Source organism: Tachyglossus aculeatus, chromosome 20, assembly GCF_015852505.1.
Source record: "Tachyglossus aculeatus isolate mTacAcu1 chromosome 20, mTacAcu1.pri, whole genome shotgun sequence".
In the NCBI taxonomy this organism is placed as follows: domain Eukaryota; kingdom Metazoa; phylum Chordata; class Mammalia; order Monotremata; family Tachyglossidae; genus Tachyglossus; species Tachyglossus aculeatus.
Genome location: NC_052085.1, coordinates 8,531,521 through 8,555,437, shown reverse-complemented (window position 1 = coordinate 8,555,437; position 23,917 = coordinate 8,531,521). Strand labels below are relative to the sequence as shown.

General features: G+C 43.7%; 1 protein-coding gene across 1 annotated transcript in view; it reads left to right on the top strand.

Moving 5' to 3' along the window:
- The first annotated feature begins 8,825 nt into the window (after positions 1 to 8,825).
- WDFY2 (WD repeat and FYVE domain containing 2) overlaps positions 8,826 to 23,917 on the top strand; it is a 93,862-nt gene continuing 78,770 nt past the window's right edge. Inside the window, exon 1 of the mRNA XM_038761997.1 lies at positions 8,826 to 8,963. The gene's annotated coding sequence lies outside the window, so the exon portion shown is untranslated. The remainder of the gene's footprint in view (positions 8,964 to 23,917) is intronic.

The following is a 23,917-nucleotide window of genomic DNA, read 5'->3' as shown; positions in this document are numbered from 1 at the left end:
GAGCGCTTACTGTGCGCAGGGCACTGTACTAAGCGCCTGGGAAGTACAAGTTGGCAACATAGAGAGACGGTCCCTACCCAACAGTGGGCTCACTAGGAGTGGGCTCGGATCCCGGCCCTGCCATATGTCTGCTGTGTGACCTTGGGCCAGTCACTTAACTTCCCTGAGCCTCAGTTCCCTCATCTGGAAAATGGGGATTGAGACTGTGAGCCCCACGTGGGACAGCCTTGTGGTTCGAATCCCGGCTCCGCCACTTGTCAGCTGTGTGGCTTTGGAAGGTCACTTAACTTCTCTGGGCCTCAGTTACCTCATCTGTAAAGTGGGGATGAAGACTCTGAGCACCCCGTGGGACAACCTGATCACCTATTAACCTCCCCAGTGCTTAGAACCGTGCTTTGCACATAGTAAGCACCTAATAAATGCCATTATTATTATTATTATTATCCCCCCAGCAATTTAAGCACATAGCACTTAACAAATGCCATCATCCCCCTCCTCCCAGACTGTCCCCTCCTTCCTCTTCCCCTCCTCCCCCTCCCCCTCGCCTTACCTCCTTCCCCTCCCCACAGCACCTGTATATATGGATATATGTTTGTACATATTTATTACTCTATTTTATTTGTACATATTCTATTTATTTTATTTTGTTAATATGTTTTGTTTTGTTGTTTGTCTCCCCCTTCTAGACTGTGAGCCCGCTGTTGGGTAGGGACTGTCTCTAGATGTTGCCAACTTGTACTTCCCAAGTGCTTCGTACAGTGCTCTGCACACAGTAAGCGCTCAATAAATATGTTTGAATGAATGAATGAATAACACCCCAACACCCAGACCGAAACCACCCTGGTCAACTTGGCTGAGGCTTTCTTCCAACCCCAGCCTTGAGGAAGATGACCAGCCTTTGTATCGTGCTCTAGCGAGGGCTCCACTCAGAGTAAGTGGGGTGGTCTAGTGGGTAGAGCAGCGTCCTGGCAGTCAGAGGGGCCCTGTTTCTAATTCCAGCCCTGCCATTTATCTGAGGTGTGACTTTGGGCAAGTCCCTTTGCTTCTCTGGGCCTCAGTCACCTCATCTGTAAAGTAGGGATTAAAACTCTGAGTCAGACAGGGTCCACTCTGATGAACTTTTATCTACCTCAGCGCCCAGTACAGTGCCTGGCACATAGTAAGCCTTAAATATCATAAAAGAGTAAGCACTCGATAAATACCACTGATCGACTGATGGGCTTGCTCGTGTCTCACCCTAGTCTGGGATTTTTCTTCGGCTCCCATGTCAGAGAGAGGCCTAGCGACACCCTAAATTTCACTGTGGAAAGTGAGGGACATTTAAGCCTGATGACTCCTCCTTGGGGGTAAGAGGTACAGATGTCAACTGGCACTCAGTCCTCAATCAGTAGTATTTATTGAGGGCTTACTGTGTGCAGAGCATTGTACTGAGCGCCACTCACTGGGGGATAGAGATGCGCACCAAGTCTTATCCTTGAAGGGTTATGGAGAGGAATATTTGTCCCAGGCCTCATAGAAGGATGGAAAAACCATCCAAATAGGTCCTGGTTCTTACATACTGGAGTTGTGGTTAAGGGAAGAACTTCCTTACTGCTTAGTCCTCAGTCGGGAGAAACCCTAGGCATTGCTGTGATGCTGAAATATTGTGCATTGGTTTAGGGAAAGCTTCCCATACAAGATCCTAATTTGTTTCTTGGAGTGGTTTACAACAAAGCTACCAAGGAGAGCTTTTGTGTGTGTATTTAGTACGAAGTCCTTATTCACCTAAAGATCACTCATGGAAAGTTTTTCCATTATTTTCTAGAAACTGGATTGTGTCCTTTGCTAAGTGTGTGCTTTTTCATGTCAGATTCCGAAGAGACCTCGGGAACACAGATTGGCTTCGGAGCCCAATTAGTTTGTCATTTTACTGTTTTTATTTCATTTTTTTCTTTCCTCCCATCCATCTCTCCTTTCATCCCCTACCTGCCACTAGGATCATCCTCAACCAACCACAATGGGTAAGGGATTATCCAGAAAGCAAGCCTAATCAGTGCTCATAACTTCTTTCCCCACCCCCAATCCCCAAAACCAAGGTTGATTCCGACCAAATCTGTAACTGCGAGGTTCATACGGGACAGGGGCCGTATCCGGCCTGATTAACTCGTACCTATCCCAGTGCTTAGAACAATGCTTGACAAACACCATTAAAAAAAACCAGTAGGGAAATGGATTTAGGATGGAAGAATACAGGAGTGGAAGCCATTCTTCTGGCTTCCATCTGCTTGCCAAGAAACAGAACTACAACAAACAATTGCCCAGATGGCATCCACAGGTGGTGGCAGATCCAGAAGTAGCGGTGGCCAAAGGACTGCAGCTTTTTGTAGTTTGTTCCTAAATTTAAATGTAGTTTTCAAGGGCCAATGTCTTAGCAGGGATTTTTCCCACAGGGCCATGGTTCCATAAGAAAAATCCGTGACCCTTGTTGAAATTTAGACTCAGACCGTAGAAAACTGCTCCTTCTTTCCTGCTCGAGTTCATCACTGCGTAGGAATGACAGTATAAGTCACCACTCCCTTGGTAATTTACAGGAATCTTCTTGGAACCAAGACTAAATTGATTTACAACGATCAGTCAGATTTTATACCGAGAAGTTAACTTGGTTTAGACAGTCCTGATAAACCAACAAAAGCGAGGACCTGAACTCATGCCATCTGCCTAGGGTTCTCCAAACTGGACTAGCAAGTGTTTCTGGTGGCTTCCCTTTGCCTCTTTATGCTTCTTCTGGCTCTCTGCTCTATGCTTCTGGGGATGATCTGGGTCACTGATAGTGTGGGGAAGAAATGGAAAAAATTAGTAGTTCAATTTTGATTCGAAATTGGCATGGAAATAAGTTGGTGTCATGGTTGTATGTGGATTTATGGAAGAGTTTATGCTGGCCTTCCCAACTATTTCACATAACCTGAAATGGGCTTTTTAAAAAAATACCCTAATAGAGAAGTAAATACTTGGTTCAACCCTTTGTTCCTAGAACTGATCATATTTTTTTTTTTTCACAATTCAACTTTCTGATTGCCTGTGGCATATCTAGTCCCAATATTGGAGTCCCACTGTAATGGAGAATTTTAATTTCTTCACATTTTAGCTGGAGGAAAATGGAAAGGAAAAGTGGCTGACCACTGACTTGAAAAGGGTGAAACAGCCAGTTGAGGTCAGGAAGAAGGGTAGAGCAGGGTAACCTGAATAAAGAGGGAGCTGTTTATTGGTGGGGAGGCATCTCTTCTCCTAGCGATGCCAGTTGTGAATGACAATTTTAGGTTTGTTGTGGGTTAAATGTGATTCTCCTCATTTCTTATTTAGGCCTTCAACTAATACAGTTAACTCAAACCTGCAGGATGCTGTGTAATTTGATATCCAATTTGTCAAATCAGTCAAAAGTATTTGTGTATAGTGTTATAGCATTTATAATATCATAGGTCCATTCGTAATCATAGAAAGGATGTAGGATGGAGGATTCCCTGTAGGTCTGGTCCAAAGTTTTTGCTGTGGACCCTTAGCTTGTAAGGTCCTCAAAGGCATGGAATCTTACACTTTCATCAGATTCTCCCAAGTGTTCTGAACACTCCCACTCAGTGATCTGAATCCAGTTAAATATTCAGTAAATACTATTGATGAATAAATGACACTTTCAGTCTCCCAAAGAAGGTGCTGGACTTCTCAAATGGGTTTTCTCTTTGTCTATCCTTGCATCATTGAAGCAGCATGGCCTAGCGGCGAGAGCACAGGTTTGGGAGTCAGAGGACGTGGGTTCTCATCTCTGTTCTGCCATTTGTCTGCTGGGTGACCTTGGGTAAGTCACTTAACTTCTCTGTGCCTCAGTTGCCTCATCTGTAAAATGGGGATTAAGATTGTGAGCCCCATAGTAAGCGCTTAACAAATACCATTTTCACTATCATTATTATTATTATGTGGGACAGGGACTGTGTCCAACCTGATTACTTTGTATACATTGGATAATGTATTTCCTATGTAGCAGAATAGAGTGACAGCATTCAACAGTATTGTTAGTCATCATCATCATTGTCGTTGGTATTTATTGAGCACTTACATCGTGCAGGACACTGTACTAAGCGCTGGGGAGAGTACAATACATCAGAGTTGGCAGACGTGTTCCCTGCCCACAATGAGCTTGCAATCTAGAGGGGAAGATGGAGTGAGATCCTTGGTCATACGGGTTCCTTGTCAGGAGAAACTGATACCTAACCTCCAGCTAATTGGCAGTCTGCAGTTCTTTAATTCGGAAAAGCAGCTCATAATCCTCTGCATTTCTTATTGCCTTCATGCTTGTAGAGCAGAGTCATTACCATATAGCAGGTCTTCTGCAGCCAATTAAAAGTGTTTCAATAATGAGTTGGAGGACTTCCTTAGGGGTGGAATTACATTTTGATGTCGGCTTCCTGATTCTTTGTTGCGTCCTCCAGCGTGCCTGCATTGAATAGGTGGAAGAAGACCAACTACTCAACCCTACATTATTGGTGTCAGGGAATGGAACAGACAATCCCCCTTCATTCTGATGTGACTGGCCACATCATAATGGAAGAAACTCTGAGCCCTGAGGAAATTTTTAGGATAGCTAGCCATGCTGCGATTCATGGAATCATTTCCAAATTGTAAAACACTCCAGATCTATTACATTCTTCCTAAAATATGGGCTCCAACCCTCCCACAGTATTCCAGGTGCAGATATGCCATACTGGCAAAACTGTGTCTATTTTGTTTTGTGAGTCATTTCTAATGAACTAGACATTTCAGGCATGTCATTTACCCTACCTGACGTTCTTAGCTCCACTTTTCTCCCTTCACAGTAAGCTCAAAGTGATGTGAACTTAATTTCTATGTCAGGATCCTTCTGGAGTTGCCTATGTTTTTATCCTTTTATTAGCATTTCAAGACTTTTGCCCCTTTTAGAGCTTTTGAGTCTAGAGAAAAAGAACTATTAAACATTTAAATGGAAAAATGCAGCTATAACCTGGTTAGCACTCTTAATGGGTTCAATGAAAATAGAAGTGCTAAGCCAAAGAGCGTTAAACAAAGTGCAGTGTCTCAGGAAATAATATTGAGTGCATTAATGCAGTCCTAAGGTCCAAAAAATTCCCAAAGCAATGTAAATATTTTAAAACAATGATAAAAACCTGTAATATGTAGTAGTTACATGATGAACTTGCAATGAAAGTATGTACTAATAAAATACTTCGAGTTAGATATTTTAGGCATTCATATGTAAATATTTAATTTTCACTGTTATCTTTCACATTGCATTCAGCAACACTGCACCTTCTGCTAACAAAATCGAGATTTTTTTTTTTATTAGTATTTGTTAAGGGCTTTCTAGATGCCAAGCACTGTACTAAGCCCTGGGGTAGATGCAAGCTAATCAAGTTGGACACGGTCCCTGTCTCCTGTGGGACACACAGTTTGAATCCCCATTTTACAGATGAGGTAACAGAGGCACAGCGACTTAAAGTGACTTTTCCAAGGTCACACAGCAGAGAAGTAGCAGAGCCGGAATAGAACCCAGGTCCTTTAACTCCTAGGCCTGTGGTCTTTCCATTAGGTACTGCCGCTGTGGTTCCTTCCTACTAATTTCAGTGTACATTGAAAACTATCTAAGTCAGGCAAAAATTATCTCAAGGTTGAAAGGGAGGGGAAGGGAGGTGTTCCAGCCAAGGTCAACATTGTAGCACTAATCTCAAAATGAGAGCACTGTAAGAACTACGAGCATTAAGATACCGTAGCCCGATCGCATAAGAAAGATTTAAATGGGGATGGCTGAATGCATTAACTCGTGCCTAACAAAGAAAATATTCATTCAGTTAATTGATGTTGAACAATTATGAACTAAAGGTATAAATGGCAATTCCCCAAATATTTTTGAAGTCATTGATTTTTAAAATATCTGTATCAGTCAGTAGTATTTACTGAACACTTATGTGTAGAGTGATTTACAGAGCACTTGGGAGAGGATAACAAAAGTAAGACACACTAGGTCTCTGCCTTCAAGGAATTTCCAACCTAATGCTTAATGCTGGAAGGGGAAAAGGCAAGCACATACTATTTACAGACAGTCGGGGTAGGAGAAGCAAACTCTGCAATTGTAGAAGGCAATCTAAAAAGATAAATAAATGTACTTAAATCAAGGTAAACATAGGTACTATGGATAGATGAATATAGAGTAATAATAGACTAAAATACTACAGCTCATTGTTTAATGGATTGAGAAATAACATCAATAATGCACCCTGAATAATGACTAGTATTACAAACCACTGAATTCATATTGATTTTCTGACTTCTCCGTAGATACTGGAGAGCAATGATGTTAGATCACCCCCAACCCAGCTCAGTGACTTTGAAAGAGAAGCCATTTTTATCCTGTTACCAATCCTATGAGCTGCGGAGGTCTCTTGTTTGGGGTTACTATTTTGGATATAATTATTGCTTTTATTGATTCCTAAATGATTTCAAACTTGTCCCTTTAGCTGAGAAGTCATTAAGAACTTTCATTTCCATCTGAAATCATTTCTTCTCTCCCAACAATTTCACTTCAATAATAAAATGACCCACTGCAATTCTAAACATGATGAATCTCACTCTTTACCCTTTTTTAAAACAGGTGCAAAGGTTTAGCATTTAACTTTTTTTTTAATAGAAGCAGATTTCATGCTCAATTCTATTGCCAAAAGAAATTCTGAAGTGGTTTCAAACTGCTTAATTAAGCAGTAAATCTCTATATACTGATGAGAAGCTGAATGCATAAATCTATTGTACCAATCTTAAATGCATTACTCCATTACAGATGGTCTTATCACCCTTCACTTTTCCAAGTAAGAAATGGTATAGTCTTCCTTCTGAGTCCTTTTCTCTCTTTCATTTTGCCTTTGAGCTCTGGTGTGAACTTTGAGACCCCTGCCACTTCAGTTGTTACTGCTGTTTCCTTAGGTTTATATAGAACATTTTCTTTAAAAAAAAAACCGAAACACTCAGCACTCCTCATATACTTTATTTAATTAGTTCTTGCAACATTTCTAAAGGTAGGGAGGAGACAGAATTACTATCCCCATTGCACAGATTAGCAGACTGAAGTATATATGAGGCAGAGTATAGAGAGACCAGAATTGCAAAACGGGGAAAGAGGACATATTGCTCCTTTGATAGGATCTCTGGTTGTACGTAAGTCTTAAAGGAAGAATTATCTGGCAGAAATAGGATGCCTTTCACCCTAGCCCTGAGGCAGCTCAACCATTGGAAGCCCTCTGTGGGAGAAGAAAACCAGCACTGCCTGAGTTGCTAGGAGATTTTCTTGTTTTTAAAGGGAATCTCGGGGAAAGGAATGTGCTTTGGCTCTGGGGAAATCCAGTTATGGTTTTGCCTCCCATTTTGGCACCCAGCCCTGATTATGCAAGATACCATTTTCCAACAGCTCCACTCCTACCCTCACTGGCCTGCTAACCAAAGGGCAAGAAAGGGTCTCTCAGCCTGGGTTTTTCATGGAACCCTAGCATGGAAGGAAGTTACTATTTCCAACTCCTCTACCCTCTCCTAAAAAAAGGGGGGGCATTTTTCTGGCCCAAAAAGAACTTTTGGGGACACAAGGAAAAAAATGTTGAATTAAGTAGTGGATCAATAGTTAATTTAGGGTTAGAACTAGATCTTTTGACTCCCGATTCTGTGCTTGTTTCACTGAACTCACTATATCTTTCACCATTAACAAGTTGGGGTTTCTCCTGGTTCATTGAACCCCAGACTGGGCAGGGCCCTGTGGAGTGGAGAAGCAAACTTCTGGCTTCACAGCCATCTGGATAAACCAACATATAACACTAAAACTAGGCTCAAGTCACCATGGGACCAAAAAAAGGAAAACAAAAATGATCATACCCAGTGTGTCTTAACCGAAGAAATGTTTGCAGCTTCATTTGCAACCCAACAGAGAGGGATTACCGATGGCAGATTTTGTTAGCGTTCTTGTGAATTAGCTAAACGTCCCTGTCACTTTTTCAGCAATACAAGAGGTGTGTTTTGATGATTGACATTGTTTTTCATGGGTCTTGCTTGGTATCTCTGACATTTCTCTGAAAAGGGGAAAATTATTTGCTGTCATTACAGGCTCTTCTTTACTTCCACCTCTTTGATTTAACACACAGTGCTTAGGATGCTTTTACATTATATCCTACTTCACCTTTAGAGTGTCAGTAGAGCATTTTTGAGGTAAGGCACGTGCCAACTTGACACATGCCTGGATCCCTGCATCACAGTGCATTGAGAGCCACCTGCCTGGGTCACTCAGTCCTTTTTGTGAAAAGATATTAGCTAGCCTATAGATCAGAAACACAACTTCAGTTTATACTATTGTTCCTATGGGAAGATGCATTTCAGTATACAACTCCTCAGTGAAACTTTCAAGAATCAATTGTGTCATAGTTGGGAGGACTGACTTTATTGGCTTAGATAGGAACTCTTCTTACCTACCTAATTCAGGTACTGATTCAGGCAACAGTCAAGCTGGGTTCAGAAGCAGTTTTCCCATTAATCCTCACTCTGGGAGAACCTGCTTAAGCAGGGAGTCATTCACCTCACTCAGAGTTTCCCAGGGCAGTAGCCAGAGAGGGGGGCAGGGCTTGGGAGTACGTGGCCACGTCTAATGCCAGTCGGTCTATCAAACGCACTGATTGGCAGCATAATTTCCTGAGTGGGCTCTAAAGTAGGTATGTTTGTTTTCACAGGGACTCATCCACAGAGGGTGTTTTTTTTTTTGATGCCCTATGCAAGAAACAGATACTTCTGCTGGAACCGATCCTCTTTGAAACCAACAGTGACTTACCCCAAACAACCTCAGCCTGTATCTACACAGATAAAATGAAATGGAGAGTTGAAGAATCCTCTGAAATACCTGCATTTGTCATCCGAGCTTTCAAAATTTGATCAAGGTAAGAAGCAGGGTTTCAACTCTGTTCACCTGGCCTAGGTTACCACAATTTAAGAGCTTTTGGTGACATCTTCTTTCTCCACCTTTCCCGATCTCCTTCCCACACCCCAATGTAAACTAGACCCTCCTAATACAAGAGGGGAAACAAGCTGTCCTAGATTCTCCTTTCCTCTCCCTTTTCCCTGAAACTCTCCCCTGCCCCCGTACAGGAATCTCTTCTCCATTCTGAATGATAATTTCCAGAAGAGGAGGCCTTCACTGCCTTTTCAATTTAATCTCCATTCTATGACAAAGAGTTCTTCCAGATACGAGGTGTTTCAAAAATGTGTACTCCAGACATGACCGGATAAGTTTAAATAGACAAAGATTTTTGATTGATGCAGTAAATTGATTATATTTCGGGGACTGGCATGCTTTTTTTTTTTTTCTAAGAAACCCAGATTAGTTTACAAATTGCATTGGGCTAATAGTTCTCATTGTAAAGTGAACATATTCTAGGAAAGTCAAAGTAGGATGTGGTCAGACCTATAGGAGGCAGGGCCTTGCGGGGGGTGGCGAGGGCGGGTTGTGACACAAACATAATTCAACATGCACACACACATGGACACATGCACAGACCCAGAAGGATATCCACAGAGCTGTCCCTCAGCCTTTGACCATGATTGGCCACAACATCACTTGTACTGGTAGTTGTCCATGCTGTGGCTCCTGACCTCGCCATCTCTGCTCACACTGTGGCAGCAGAGGCAGTATCAGGGAGGGTTCTAGAGTGGCAGGAAATATGTCATAGTGGTAATGCCAGGAACCCCTAGGAAACAGCCCAGGAGAGACCAGTTAAGCCAAAGAAATGACAGCAACCATGGTAGCAGAGGCTACCAGAGCTGCAACTAAGATAGGGAAGGGGAAAACTGGAAGTTCCTCTGCCACTCTTTCACCTCCTTGTGTGGTTATGGCCCTCAGACCCCCTCTCTTTACCTCACGCTGGTCAAGGGTAGGAACCTCTTGGGGTCTGCAAGACCCTCAAATTCATTGACCATCTTACCTCATGAGGAATGTCACACTAACCCACCCTTGCAGCTGACGGTTTGACAGCCAAGGTAGGGGTAGGGGGACTGAGGGGAGATGCTCTCTTTTCATACCCAGGTGGAGTTAGGGGGGGACTGGATGTGCATTAAGCTCTCAAGGAGGGCAAGGCTGGCGCCTGGTGGGGTAGAAGGAAGAGGGAGAAGAGTGGCGGGTTCGGTCTGCAATCATATACAGCTGGCTCCAGGCCTAGTGATGGTTGCCCATTAGTGCTACCAGCGGGTATTCCCTGCCCTCTGCCCCCAATTCCCCCTGCCAACACTGGTTCAATCAGCTGATATCCTCCCCTTTAATGGGCATAAACCCACCAAAGGTGAAAATTAAGGAGGAAGAAAGCTCCCTCCCACCCCCTCTGCAGCGTGATCATGCCACATTACATCAACATATAGTCCCAGCACAGGGAGAGACTCAGTGATTTGTGCCTCCATTTTTTTGGCCTGAATTATTGGAATAATTTCCCTTGAACCTTATGACCAATAGCAAGACGTTTTAGGACGTTCTGTTTTCACCCAAAATTCTAAAATTCACAGACATAGTGCCTGTAATCATTGCTTTATTTTCCTTCTTCATTGTTTAAATGAACTAACACATCTTGGTGATTTACATTCATTCACTGTTTTATGGATTGGATTTATGGGTTTGGCGTAAATGTTCATACAGTGCGAGAAAACACATTTTGTGAAAGAATAAAACAGTGCATTTGGGAGTAGGCGTTGTTATCTTAGTTAGGGAACAGAATCCACCCAGCAAAATGTTTCAGCTAAACTTTTTGAAACTACTGTTTCAATCTAAAGAGTTCAGCCATTCCAAGGTGAAGTTCCCAGCCAAAGAAAGTGAAGTGGCAGAAAGACGCACTGTCTTTGGTGAGCTGTCCTCAGGCTGTTGGCAACTGGTGAAGAGAGTGGGAGACCAAGAACAAAAGTTGCGGTTAGAAAAGATGATGCTAACTAAGACGCTCCTCTCCTTGTTCTGGCCAGGGTGTTAACTGCTTCATAATTTTGCCTGCCTTCTAAATAAGTAATCAGTATTTATTAAGCATTGTACTAAACTGTACAAAACTGTACAATGTAAATTGTACTGTACGAGAAGCAGCGTAGCTCAGTGGAAAAAGCCCGGGCTTTGGAGTCAGAGGTCATGGGTTCAAATCCCAGCTCTGCCAATTGTCAGCTGTGTGACTTTGGGCAAGTCACTTAACTTCTCTGGGCCTCAGTTACCTCATCTGGAAAATGGGGATTAAGACTGTCAGCCCCATGTGGGATAACCTGATTGCCTTGTAACCTCCCCAGCACTTAGAACAGTGCTTTGCACATAGTAAGCGCTTAATAAATGCCATTATTGTTATTATTATTATTAAACCTTGGGGCGGGGTGATGATAGAATGGGTAGAAATGATCCCGGCCCCCAAGGTGGCAACAATGGAGAGAGAAACAAAATTAGGTGGCAAATGATTCCAAGTGATTAGAAAAAGATCCTCTGGGTATACCTGGTTTCGGGGATCCTGAAAGCATACCTATAAAGTACAGTGGTTGAATATTTTACAAAGAATCAAAATCAGGATAAGCTCAGATGTCCGTTTCCAAACAAGAAACAAAGATCATCTGAGATAAGGTTGTGCTTCACGTTCTGTTTACTACAAATATGATACCCAGATGGCCAAGGTTGTTAGCAGGAAGAAGAATCGTTTGTATGGGTGTTTTTTTATAGAGCTCTAACTGAATATGAAAAATATTTGATACCTTTCCCGTTAAGAGAAGAAGCAAGGCCTAGTGATAAGCATGGTCCTGGGAGTCAGAATGACCTAGGTTCTAATCCTGGCTCCATCACCTGTCTCCTGTGTGACCTTGCGCAAGTCACTCAACTTCTCTGTGCCTCAGTGTCCTCATCTGTAAAAAATGGGGATTAAGACTGTGAGCCCCACGTGGGACATGGGCCGTGTCCATCCTGATTACCTTGGATCTACGTCAGCGCTTTGAACAGTGCCTGGCAATAGTAAGCGCTTAACAAATACCATTAAAAAAAGTGTCGACAGATCACTTGAAAGGGAGAGCAGCCCATTAATATACAGTGGGCTAACCTGAGATGCACGGGGGCTTGGTAAAACAACCATCAGGTAGGTCCCTTACTCCGAGACCCTGCACCTCCTGGGTAGCAAGACTCTGGATACCTGCCTGGAGACCATGCCCAGGCCCAAGGACCCCCACCAACTCCTTGTTTTCTCTGTGTCCTTTCCACTCCCCACCCTCCCCTGCCATCCCAGGGACAGCGGGAGTCCAAAGTTTGTCCCTCTCCCGGAGGGCAGAACACCCAGCTCTCAAGGCCAGAGGCTCTTAGGATTTCTGCCAAGAGGCTAGGCCAAGGAGGCAGCCCTGGCTGTCTCCTGCCTCTCTTTACAGAGAAAAAGAAGTTGTGTTTATTATTATATTTACTGAAAAATAATCCAGGAGGGTAGGGTGAGGATTTTTTTTTAACCCTCAGGACCAGCGAGGTCAGGGGAAAAGGGGACTCATTTTTGTTGGCTTTTTATTTCTTTTCTGTTCGTTCTTCCCCTCTTTGTTGTCACTTCCTCTGAATATTCATCACACCCTTTACTCAGCATTTCCTATCAACCTTTTCCTCACAGATGATTCTGTGTCCTCCTTACAGGACTTTTGCTACCACAGTCAAATACCTTCCTTAGCCTGCCTCCATTTCAAGTTTGTTTTCCGCCCAACTCTGCCGTAACTATTGTCAGACAATTATACCTCTCTCCCCGGTGGAGACACTCGCCCACCACCCATGCCAACTAAGCCTCAACTTCCTCCTGAAAATCCCGGATCCCACTCCTCCTTCTTACCCTACGGCTTGATGAAACCTTCTGGAAAAAGCACAATCCACGGATCATATGCACCAGGAGGCACCCTCAACACCAGTGCTAGTTGCTTTGGGGTCTTGTAATTCCAGCTCTTCTCTCATGCAGTTTGGGAATCCCCTGAAATATTTCAATTCTTCATATAAACATAGAAACCAGACATGCAAGAGACATCACAGGTTACCTCTCCTATGCTTTCTAGTGTGTGTTGTCAAGCCTTCCATTAATTATCCTGAAGGATGCTATCTTAGCACCTGCTCAGCTTCCTTTGAAATTTGCCTAGAGGCGAGCGTGTGAATTTGAAGCTAGTGGAATAAAAAGTGGCCCTATTGTAGAAGACATTTAAAAAAAGCTGGAAGAATTTATAAGTTTGGACTAGGCTTTGAAGCTCTTTTGGCTAAAACTGAAAGGAAAGTGCAGTATAAGTGCTTAGTACAGTGCTCTGCACACAGTAAGCGCTCAATAAGTACGATTGATAGAATGAATGAATAATTAAGACCTGAAAAGACATGTCATTTTGGTGCCTGTCCTGAAATGTTTTCAGGTCTCATAAAGGCAGCAATTTAGATCATACTCTGCAGGAGAAAATGTAAATGGTGTAGTAGTTGGAGCATTGAACAAGCAATTGTAACATATTCAGAAGGCTTGTTTTGTAACCCAGTATTCAAAACAGATAATGAACAGAAAATAAACAATTCTGCATTACCCATCTACTACAAATTCAAATATATTTCAGTTGTAATCTCTATTCTATTTTTGTGCTTGCTGCCATTCTGCATGCAATAATGTGTAACACTGGTGAACTCGAATATTATGTTCCGATTTAAAAGATGACTATTATATGTTTTTCATTCCCTTCCTGCTTTAGTGGCAGACTTTACAGGGAGGAAATCAAACCTTTGCATATAAAAGTGTGCACCTGCAGCTGTGGCTAGGTGGAAAGGGGAGCCGAAACCCCCTTCCAGGAGCCTTTAGATGCCACCCCTCTCCTAGAGCAGTTGCAACCCCCCCACCCCTTCCCCCTAAGCAGGGATTGTAAACTCATTGTGGGCAGGGAACGAGTCTACCAACTCAGTTGTTTTGCACTCTCCCAAGCGCTTAGTAGAGTGTTCTGAAACAGCATTTATTAAGTGCTTACTATGTGCAGAGCACTGTTCTAAGCGCTGGGAGGTTGCAAGGTAATCAGGTTGTCCCACAGGAAGGCTCACAGTCTTAATCCTTCTTACCTCCTTCCCTTCCCCACAGCACCTGTATATATGTATATATGTTTGTACATATTTATTACTCTATTTATTTTACTTGTACATATCTATTCTATTTACTTTATTCTGTTAGTATGTTTGGTTCTGTTCTCTGTCTCCCCCTTCTAGACTGTGAGCCCACTGTTGGGTAGGGACCATCTCTATATGTTGCCAACTTGTACTTCCCAAGCACTTAGTACAGTGCTCTGCACACAGTAAGCGCTCAATAAATATGATTGATTGATTGATTGATTGATTCTGCACACCAGAAGTGCTCTGTAGATACCATTGATGGACTGATTATTCTCAGTAACATCCTCAGGCCAAAAAACACCCCTACTGAGCCCGAAAGGGATTTCTGGCCCCTCAGTGATAGATGTGTGGAACAATGCCATTGGCTGTAGCAGAGCCAAAGAATAAATAATAATAATAATAATAATGGTCTTTGTTAAGCTCTTACTATGTTCCAGGCACTGTTCTAAGCACTGGGGTGGATACGAGCAAATCAGGTTGGACACAGTCCCTGTCTCACATGGGGCTCACGGTCTCAAATCTCCATTTTCCAGATGAGGTAACTGAGGCACAGAGAAGTGAAGGGACTTGCCCAAGCACAATATATCATCAATGCTGTAACTAAAACGGGAATGTATCACTTTATTATTCTGCACTTCCCAAGCACCTAGTATAGTGCACCGCCCCAAGGGGGTGCTCACTAAAGTCTGCTATTACTGATACCAGAAAATGTGACCTGCTGACTTCTTCAAACCAAGGTGTCAGGTGAATGGTGATAATGACGTTTTAAAAAATTTAGCAGGTAAGCTCATCATCATCATCAGTGGTTTTTATTGAGTGCCTACCATGTACAGAGCACTGTAAGAGGCGTTTAGAAGAGTACAATACAATGGAGTTGGTAGGCATAGTCTCTGCCCATCTTACCTCCTTCCCTTCCCCACAGCACCTGTATATATGTATATATGTTTGTACATATTTATTACTCTATTTATTTATTTTACTTGTACATATCTATTCTATTTATTTTATTTTGTTAGTATGTTTGGTTTTGTTCTCTGTCTCCCCCTTTTAGACTGTGAGCCCACTGCTGGGTAGGGACTGTCTCTATATGTTACCAACTTGTACTTCCCAAGCGCTTAGTACAGTGCTCTGCACACAGTAAGCACTCAATAAATACGATTGATGATGATGATGATGCCCACAGTGAGTTTACGATCTAGCGGGGGAGACCTCCCGAAATGACAGGGAGAGGGCAGAAACAGCAAAATCCTCTTTGAGTTCCCCAGATTCCATGCGGCGTAAAAGCTAAATAAGAGCCAGATATTGTGCGAGTGCACATAGTCTGATGCCTTTGAAATAGAGTCCAGGAACTAAGATGTTTCATTTAGAATTGTAGCTGCAAAGAATAGCTAATTAACTAAGCACTCAAGCAGTATAGATCTATTCTCTAATCAGGACCAAATGAACAATTCTGAGAAAACACATGTTAAACATGGGTTCTAAATATAAGGCAAATGGTTAGGTCTGAGGGACAAATTGCTTCCTTAAAACAGGAGTGAAATTAGATGAACTTATTCAATTGGAAAGCAAATGAGATTTTTTTTTCCCCAGCAAATATTTCCTCACCATCATGTGTTGAGAATTCGAGTAAGAAGCAAACCTACTGGTCTATAATAACTTAATTGTCTAAAGCCAAATGAACACAAAAGGCCAAGATGGGATGGCAGTGAGGTCTGGTTATAGGAATCACACGAGGCTCTGGCATACGTTCACTAGTCTCTATATGATTTGCTCCAAGCTACTCAAAATCCCAGTGACTTGTGCTCCTGATCTGTTAAGTGGCCCACAATATACCTCTATTATGTAGGTGTATTGTGATGAAAGAGAACACTTTGTACTACCTGGAAGGAAGATGTGATGCAAATTTAAAGTACCCTTCTTAGGACACTCTTCACACAGAAGCAGCGTGGCTTAGTAGACAGAGCATGGACCTGGGACTAAGAGGACCTGGCTCTTATCCCGGCTCCGCCACTTGTCTGCTGTGTGATCTTGGGCAAGTCACTTAACCTCTCTGAGCCCCAGTTCTCTCATCTGCAAAATGGGGATTCAATACCTGTTCTCCATCCTTTTAATAGTAACAATAATGATGGTATTTGTTAAACGCTATTTGCCAAGCACTGCTCTAAGAGCTGGATTAGATACAAGGTAGTCAGGTTGTCCCACATGGGGCTCACAGTCTTAATCCCCATTTTATAGATGAGGGAACTGAGGCACAGAGAAGTTAATGACTTGCTCAAAGTCACACAGCCGGCAAGTGGCGGAGCCGGGATTAGAACCCACGACCTCTTACTCCCAAACCTGTGCTCTTTCCACTAAGCCATGCAGCTTCTTTAGACTGTGAGCCCCATGTAGGACCTGATTATCTTGTATCTAGTACAGTGCTTGACACATAGCACTTAAACAATATCACATTTGTTGTTATTATTGTCAAAGTGTCACATTTATGAAGCAGTGTGGCTTAGTGGTACGAGTATAGGCCTGGGAGTATGAGGGCTTGGCCCTAATCATCAATCGTATTTATTGAGTGCTTACTATGTGCAGAGCACTGTACTAAGCGCTTGGGAAGTACAAATCCTGGCTCTACCACTTGCCTGTTGTGTGACTTTGGGCAACAGTGCTTCGCACATAGTAAGCACTTAACAAATGCCATCATTATTATTTAACTTCTCTGTGTCTCCATTTCCTCATTTATAAAATAGGGTTTCAATACCTGTTCTCCCTCCTACTTTGACTGGGAGCCCCATGAGGGACAAGGACTATGACCTGATTATCGTGTTTCTACCCCAGTGCTCAGAATCCCACAATTATTATTGTTACCCATCCAGGGATGGTATTAAAAAATAAAAACCTGTAACTCACCCATCCAAGTAGTCCTCCCAGTTACTTAACTGAGTTTCCCTCTGCCTTGGCCCCACATTTGAGGAAGAAGGATGGAAGGAGAGTAATAATAATAATGGTATTTGTTATGTACTTACTGATTGTCAGATACTGTACTAGGCACTGAGAAGGCACCTCGCCTGCCCTGGTTATCCCCTTGCCTTCCCGTTCAGGAAAAGTCTACGTTCCCAGGTGGGCCGCCGGCTATTTTCATCCTTGACTTAGTCACAGTTTTGACTGGAAGAGGGATGGGAAGAACCCATTCCAAGTAAACAAGTGAGATATTCTGATCATTCATTCATTCATTCAATCATATTAATTGAGCACTTACTGTATGCAGAGCACTGTACTAGGCACTTGGAAAGTACAATTTGGCACATACTAAATTCAATCACAAATACTGGGAGGGGGGGTAGGGAGTCAAAATGCCTTGAATTAATAGGTGAATTATGATCAGAGGGCCTTTTCCCCAGTTTGAAAGCTGAACAACGATCTAAAATAATGTAAGCAGCCACAGGAAGATGCATTACCATCCAGCGGTCCCAAAGAGAAGCTCAGTGTTCACCTTGTGGATTGAAATGTGGAGGAAGCAGCTAGAAAGGGAGTTTAATACAGCCCTTCTCCAAAGAAGACAGCCCTCCTCGCAGGGCTCGGGAGGGATGGATTCTGGCCAATAAGGAGCTGTGGAGGACCCCCGAAGTCCTGGTGATCAGCCACAGGAAAATTGAAACAACTCCAACTGCAAATGGAATTGAAAATAGCAGTTTTTTCTTCAGGCACTCCTCTACTTAAGTTGTTTTGGATTACGACCAATGGCACACCATATCTAAATGTACACCTTGTTTCGGCTCTATAGCACCTGGTTTGGGACTTTACAACACTTGCCTCCTTTCTGATCACTAGCTCTGGGGATGTAGGAAGTGGGGCAAGGCACAAGGGAACTGGGGGAAATGGGGAACAATTTTAAAAGTCATGACAGGAGGGTGCAGGAAGAGATGGAGAAGGGTTAAAGAAGGCAGTGGCATGGAGCAGGAGATGTTAGGAGGCAAAGGAAAAGAGATGTTACCTAATCAGCCAGCAGAGTCAATATGGAGGGTTGACGTCCATTTTACTTCGTGAGGTAAAAATCAGCTATGCTAGCATGAAATCTCTCTGATTCAATATAAATATACAAATGTAGCTCTAGGACTCACCTACAATTGACTGAGAACCCAATTCTGGGTAAATTGGGAAAGATTAGGATATCCCACTTTATTTTGGGAACCAATACCCCATTTATAGCATTGCTCCTATACGAGAACTAGCTCTGACATCCAACTTTTGACTTTAACAAGAAGGTTGCAGGAACCGATTGTCAGAAACCCAAGGACTCTCCATATTTAGATCCATGTCAAGGCTGACTTGGATTTACTATTCCAGTGTTCAAAAAAATGTCAGCAGTCAATTGTTGGATTAGTGCATGCAAATCGCTACATTCGGTAATCTTCCCAGACAGTGTGGTCCGGTGGTTAGAACAGTGGAGTGGAAATAAATAGACAGTCTGCCAGTAACTGGATCCACCAGTGGTTATTTCCTGCTTCAGCAGGGATTATTCCTTTGGCAAGCTGTTTAACCTCTCTGAACGCTTGTAGCCACAGAAAACTTCCAAATTTCTGAGCTCATGCTGACCATCTTTTATGAGCAGGAGTGCGGACTGCTACTTGCCAAATGTTTGTGACTTTTATCCTTTGTGGACTCAAATCCAGACAGTAAAAAAGACATGGAAGGACAGGGCCGGAAAGGAAGGGTGGAAAGTGTGTGCAGATAATAATTATGGATTTTATTAAGCACTTATTATCTGCTAAGTGCTGGGGTAGATACAAAATAATCAGATCAGACACACAGTCTCTGTCCCCCATAGACTCACAGTTCAAGGTAAGAGGTGCAAGCATCTTATCCCCATTTTACAGATGGGGAAACTGAGGCCCAGAGAAGTTAAATGACTTGGCCAAGGTCACATATTAGGCCAACAGTAGAGCTGAGACTAGAACTCGAGTCTCCTGACTTCCAGACCTCCAGACTTCCAGAACTTCCAGGGGTTCTTTCCTCCAGGCAACACTGCCTTCAATCCAGTGATGTCTAGGTGTCCTGAGAAATGTGACACAATTTTTGGACCAAATCCTGTCATTTAGTAGCAAAATGGGGTGATCAATCAATCAACCAATGGTATTTATTGAGCACTTACTGTTTATTGAGCACTTAAAGAGCTCTTGGGAGAGTACAAGAGAGTTTGTAGACATGTTCCATGTTCCCAAGTCCAGAGGGAGAGGCAGACATTAATGTAAAGGTGAATAATATCAATTTTATAATACAAAGGTAGTTGTCATCAGGACTCGTAGATTCCTGGACACGTAACCCTGTGGCATCGCACTGCCAGAAGGAGCTGAGGCCAATGCCCGAGGGCTTCCGGGTTGAAGCTGGCAACTTGGGGTGCTGCTTCTGGAGTCCCCAGGAGTCGCCCCCATTCCCTCCTGCCCCCTCACTCCAGTTCTGGGCTCCACCGACGGTCAGCGTGATCCCAGTTACCCTCCACGACCAGCTCTGCTGGGGCAGCAGGCCTCCAGCCGGTGCCCGCCGCGGCACCGGTTCGTTGGCTGTAGAAGTGCCAATGGGCACTGCCAGCTGAGGTCACCAGCCGAGGGTCACACTTGCAAAAGTCTAGAGAAGCAGCGTGGCTCAGTGGAAAGAGCACGGGCTTTGGAGTCAGAGGTCATGGGTTCAAATCCCGCCTCTGCCACATGTCTGCTGTGTGACCTTGGGCAAGTCTCTTAACTTCTCTGAGCCTCAGTTCCCTCATCTGTGAAAGGAGGATTAAGACTGTGAGCCCCACGTGGGACAACCTGATCACCTTGTATCCCCCCCAGTGCTTAGAACAGTGCTTTGCACATAGTAAGTGCTTAACAAATGCCGTCATTATTATTATTATTATTAAAGAGCACGGGCTTTGGAGTTAGAGGTCATGGGTTCGAATCCCGGCTCCACCACATGCCTGCTGTGTGACCTTGGGCAAGTCACTTCACTCCCCCCCCCCCTTTTAGACTGTGAGCCCACTGTTGGGTAGGGACTGTCTCTATATGTTGCAAACTTGTACTTCCAAGGGCTTAGTACAGTGCTCTACACACAGTAAGCGCTCAATAAATACAATTGATTGATTGATTGACTGTCTCTGTATGTTGCCAACTTGTACTTCCGAAGCGCTTAGTACAGTGCTCTGCACACAGTAAGCGCTCAATAAATACGATTGATTGATTGATTCTCTGAGCCTCAGTTACCTCATCTGGAAAATGGGGATTAAGACTGTGAGCCCCACGTGGGACAACTTGATCACCTTGGATTCCCCCCAGCGCTTAGAACAGTGCTCTGCACATAGTAAGCGCTTAGCAAATGCCATTATAATTATTATGATTATTATTCCACTGGTGGATCTGGATCAAGGATAATTTCCTAATCCTCCAACTGGCTACGGAGGTTCGGGTCCATTCCCCAAATTGTCCACCAGGTGGGGCTAGTCTTAAAGCCACAAGCCAGCGCTTAGAACGGTGCTCTGCACATAGTAAGCGCTTAACAAATGCCACTATTATTATTATTATTATTATTATTATTATTATTGTTATTATTATTATTATTATTATTATTCCACTGGTGGATCTGGATCAAGGATAATTTCCTAATCCTCCAACTGGCTACGGAGGTTTGGGTCCATTCCCCAAAGTGTCCACCAGGTGGGGCTAGTCTTAAAGCCACAGGCCAGAGCTTAGAACAGTGCTCTGCACATAGTAAGCGCTTAACAAATGCCACTATTATTATTATTATTATTATTATTATTATTATTATTATTATTATTATTATTCCACTGGTGGATCTGGATCAAGGATAATTTCCTAATCCTCCAACTGGCTACGGAGGTTTGGGTCCATTCCCCAAATGGTCCACCAGGTGGGGCTAGTCTTAAAGCCACAAGCCAGCGCTTAGAACAGTGCTCTGCACATAGTAAGCGCTTAACAAATGCCACTATTATTATTATTATTATTATTATTATTATTATTATTATTATTATTCCACTGGTGGATCTGGATCAAGGATAATTTCCTAATCCTCCAACTGGCTACGGAGGTTTGGGTCCATTCCCCAAATTGTCCACCAGGTGGGGCTAGTCTTAAAGCCACAAGCCAGCGCTTAGAACAGTGCTCTGCATATAGTAAGCGCTTAACAAATGCCATTATAATTATTATGATTATTAGTCCACTGGTGGATCTGGATCAAGGATAATTTCCTAATCCTCCAACTGGCTACGGAGGTTTGGGTCCATCCCCCAAATGGTCCACCAGGTGAGGCTAGTCTTAAAGCCACAGCCAGGCCCCTGGGGATCAGTCCTCCCGTTCCCCCGATCTTCAAGCAGAGGTCAGTCATCTCTTTCATTCATTCAACCGTATTTCTTGAGCGCTTACTGTGTGCACAGCACTGTACTCGACGCTGGGGAAGTACAAATCGGCAACAGATAGAGACGGACCCTCCCCAACAACGGGCTCACAGACTAGAAGGGGGAGACAGACAACGAAACAAGTCAATGCCATCAGAATAAATAGAATTATAGCTTTATACACATCATTAATAAAATGAATAGAGTAATAAATATGTACAAATATGCACAAGTGCCGTGGGGAGGGGAAGGGGGAAGGGCATGGGGGTGGGTGATAGGGAGGGGAGAAGGAGGAGAGGAAAAGGGGGGCCCAGTCTCCCGACCCCACCTGCCTCCTGCTCCTTCCAGGAAGTCCCTTCTAGGCAGTCTGAATTAGCTTGGGATAACTTTCATTTCAAAGCATTGAAGATGCGCTCCGGGGGTAGGGCAGGGACCCGCCTCTGCCTTCATTAGCCCTCTTAAAAACACCCATCGGCCTGGCTCAGAAGCCCTAGTGAGAGGCTAGTGTGCACATCAGTGGTGGGTGGGTTTTTTTTTTTTAACGGCATTTATTAAGCACTTACTATGTGCAAAGCACTGTTCTAAGCACTGGGGAGGTTACTAGGTGATCAGGTTGTCCCACAGGGGGCTCACAGTCTTAATCCCCATTTTACAGCTGAGGTAACTGAGGCCCAGATTGGCAGAGCCGGGATTTGAACCCATGAACTCTGACTCCAAAGCCCGGGCTCTTTCCACTGAGCCATGCTGCTTCTCAGTGGTTCTAAGTGTTAACACCAGTCCACCTTTTGGAGACCCGCTATTTCTTCAGGCCAGTCTGTGAGAAGGGCTGCTGTAACTCTGACTTTTACGAATCAGTCCATCGGCGGTATTTATTGAGCGCTTACTGTGTGCAGAGCATTGTGCTAAACGCTTGGGAGAGTATGCAATAGGACACGTTCCCTGCCCACTGGGAACTTGCAGACTAGAGGGAAGACGGGCTTTAAAATAACTTATGGCTATGTACACAAGAGCTGTGGGGCTGAGGGTGGGGTGAATATCAGTGTTTAAGAGGGTATGTATCCGGGTGCAAAGGTGAGGCAGAAGAGAGAGGGAGTAGGGGGAATGAGGGCTTAGTCAGGGAAGGCCTCTTGGAGGAGATGCAATTGTGATAGGTTTTGAAGGTGGGGAGAGTAGTGGTCTGTTGTATATGAAAGGGGAGGAAATTCCAGGATAAATGGAGGATGCAGTCAGGGGGTCAGAGGGGAGTCACATGAGATCAAAGTACATTGAGTAGGTTGGCATTAGAGGGGTGAAGTGTGTGGATTGGACTCTAGTAGGAAAACAGCACGGTGAGGTAGCACGGGGGTGAACAGACTACGTGCTTTAAAGCCAGTGGTAGGGAGTTTCTGTTTGATACGGAAGTGGATGGGCAACCTCTGGGGGTTCTTGAGGAGGAGGAGACGTGGACTGAATGAATTTTAGAAAAATGATCCAGCCAGGGCTGGAGTGGGTAGAGACAGGAGGCAGGAAGGTCAGGGAGGAGGCTGACGAATTTCTTCTGTGAGAATGCTGATGAAGCAGTTCTAGTACTGCCAACCCCCTTTCGAAGGCTCCTCTTCTAGGGCTAATGCCAGTATTACCCACAGTGTTCTCTGCCTTTATCAAGTGTCTACTGAATACAGTGTTATCGATTCACTTATCGGTCCCCTTCCTTGATGTATTTTGACTGACTTGATGAAGTGATGAAAACCCACTTCAATGTAGCATTATCTAATGATATTTAGTTAGCACAGACAGTGGAAAATCTGTAAGCTCAGGGTGACTTTTTGCTGAACAGGATGTGAAAGAAAACGCTCTGAAAATTTAGTATGGTATATGTGCATAAAAAATGCCTCAGTCACCTCATCTGTAAAATGGGGATGAAGATTGTGAGCCACATGTGAGACAGGGACTATGCCCAACGTGATGAAGCTTGTATCTACCCCAGCGCTTAGAACAGTACTGCATTCATTCAATCGTATTTATTGAGTGCTTACTGTGTGCAGAGCACACTTACACAAGGTAAGCACTTAACAAATATCATCACTAGTATTATTATCCAGCTCTTTGCGGTGGCATCTGGGGGCACAGTTTGCATGAATTCCCCAGAAGTTAGCAAGTCTCCTCCCCCTAGGCCCTTAGTTAAGCCTCAGTCCTCCTCAAATATGTATGGCACACAGCACAGACGTCATTTGGATCACTTTCTGGCCAAAAATCAGGGAGACATATTTGAGGAGGGAAAAGGTTGCCCTTCTCATCTTTCCTTTTCAGGAGCATAACTTCCCTGGTGGGGAGAGAAGAATTGAGCTGATTTCATTTGAAATCTATATCCTTTCCTGTACAGTAATTCCCTGTCA